This window comes from Apis dorsata, unplaced genomic scaffold, assembly GCF_000469605.1.
Source record: "Apis dorsata unplaced genomic scaffold, Apis dorsata 1.3 scaffold_82, whole genome shotgun sequence".
In the NCBI taxonomy this organism is placed as follows: domain Eukaryota; kingdom Metazoa; phylum Arthropoda; class Insecta; order Hymenoptera; family Apidae; genus Apis; species Apis dorsata.
In genome coordinates, this window is record NW_006263380.1 from 121,920 (window position 1) to 124,419 (window position 2,500).

Below are 2,500 nucleotides of genomic sequence, written 5' to 3' on the forward strand. Positions count from 1 at the left end.
CTTCCCCCCCCCCTCCAATTATTTTTTAACACGTTTATCCGCATGCATTTTACATCTTTCATTTATTACGTTATTCGCGCCCTGTTCGACCATTTCCTCGATTATCTCGTTTATCTCTCGTGTAATGCACGTTATACGACGTTTTATTATTATTATTATTATTATTATTTTTATTTTTATTTTTTTTTTTCGAGTGCTCTTAAGAACTATCTTACTGCTCTCTGACTCACCGCAGGAAGTAAAGAAACGTACAGATACATTATGCTTCACTGTTTCTATAATTATTACAATAATAGATTTATAAATCCTCCATTTTCTCTGTTCCCAAACACTCCCGCTCATTCTCCCACGTCACTCATTTTTCTTTTCACGCGAGCAAACTCAAACTTACTTCTCACACTTAATCACGTAGAACATCTTCGTACATCCGCGTTTCTGTTTTTTTTTTCCTTTTTCCTTCTTTTTTTTTTTTTTATATATATATAATTATGTATGTATTCTTTCATTCGCTTTTTCACACACATGCTTTCGGTTTCTCCCTAATTGTAAGTTATTATTTTTTTTTTTTTCTGAACTATACCGAGTGGCGAGGAATCCGTCGGCGACGACCAGGTTCGATCCAAAAAAAAAAAAAAAAAAAAAAAAAAAAAAAAAGGAGACGCGTGTACCGTGGAGATTCAATTTGACATTCGATTGGCGGATATCCGATCAGAAAGGATACAAGGATCGATTATAACGAGAAACGAACGTTTTCTTATCTCTCCCCTGGGATCATCGAGCAACTTCCTTCCTGGCCACCTCGTGTATACGTCTCTTTGGGTTTATTCTTTTGCATACTATCGTACTGTTTATGTAGTATGTAGGTTGCTGTTTACTTTTGCATGCCGTCAATTGCACGACAATTTCACGTTACGTTGCTTACGTTACGTTTACAGAAAGAGAGAGAGTACCTTAACGTCTATGCTTTATTTATTTATTTACTTTTTTCCTTTAATATTTAAAAGAGTTTCCTCGGGCTATTATTGGAAAAAAAAAAGTTTTCGAGAAGCTCGCCGCTCTGAACTCCCGTTTCTCTTCCCTTTTTTTTTTTTTTTTTTCTTTCTTTGTTTCAGAAGCTTTCGATGAAACGGCGACTTCGTGAGAGAAAATATAGGCGATCCATTCATTTTCCCTTTCCCACGTTGGAAAATCGAACGAAAATTGATGGGGTCCCGTACGATTCACGCGAAAACTTGGTCGAATTTGCAATCGCGTCGAGGCGGAAACGAATTGGATCGAATTGGATCGGTGGTGGAGGGGAGGGAAACAGTTTGGCGAAAATATTTCGAACTCCTCTCGTTCGAACGCTTATCAGTCTTCTTTTATAATTCTAATCCGAGAAAAAAAATAACATCTTCGTTTTCATTCTTCGCGTATTCTTGATCCCTGTTTTACATTTCAGACGAGTGTTCATCGGTCCCAAAACCAATTCGATCGATTTTGTACGCGCTCAATTCCAACCTCCTTCGCGGTACTCCTTCGTGGATGCTGCTCGTCTTTGTACTGCAATCGTTACTTTACTTATTTATTTATTTTTTTTTTTTTGTTTTCTCTAAAAGAGGATTGTCATCGTGCTTCGGTGTTTTCGCGTCACTGCGTGGGAATAAGAAAAATATTCCATAAACGAGACGTTATAAATATAAATGTAAAATGCGAATGAAGATATGTAAGTGTATTACATTATTGATCCGTAAAATGAATAAATATATTTTGTAACTGTGAATCGAAGGGAGAAAAGGGAAACGTTTCGTGGATTAAAAATCTAATAATAAAATGTTAAAGAATAATTAACGATGAAATCGATATAATTAAAAATTCGATGAGAAAGAATCGGCACGATTGCAAATTCGAACGACAATTACCAGGGAAAGCAAAATTACGCCGTGCTACGTGTACGACTCGCGACGTGCTGGAGTGGATAAAAATTTGAAATCGTCTCGTCGATGAGAAATCAACTGAAACATCTCCAAACGTAAAACATTGTCGAGAGGAAGAGAAAATTTGAAGTATCCCGATAAAATTGATTCGGCATTTCATTGTGCGAAGCAACCAATTTGCTTTGGGAGAAATAAAAGGTAAAAACTCGATCGAAATTCGCGCATCGAGTGAAAAATCGATGACCGCGATAACATGTGCGAGTGTTTAATAAATAAATAGAAATAAAAATAATAAAAAAAAAAAAAAAAAAAAAAAAAAAAAAAAAAAAAAAAAAAAAAAAAGGAAAAAGATTCGAAGTTTTACTACGAATTCTTTTTTCTTTTTTTTTCTTTTTTTCTTGTGCTTTTCTGTCTCTGCTTTTCGCTATCTCATTGACCCTGTTCTTCTCTTGTAATTCTTGTGCATTCTCGTGCATTCTCGTGCAACCTAATGCTCAATACGTCTCGCATTAGAGAAACCGAAGTCGTAAACGTCGCTCTGCTCTCTCGCACGAGGGTCTCGAACGAAATCTTCGTACAAAGTG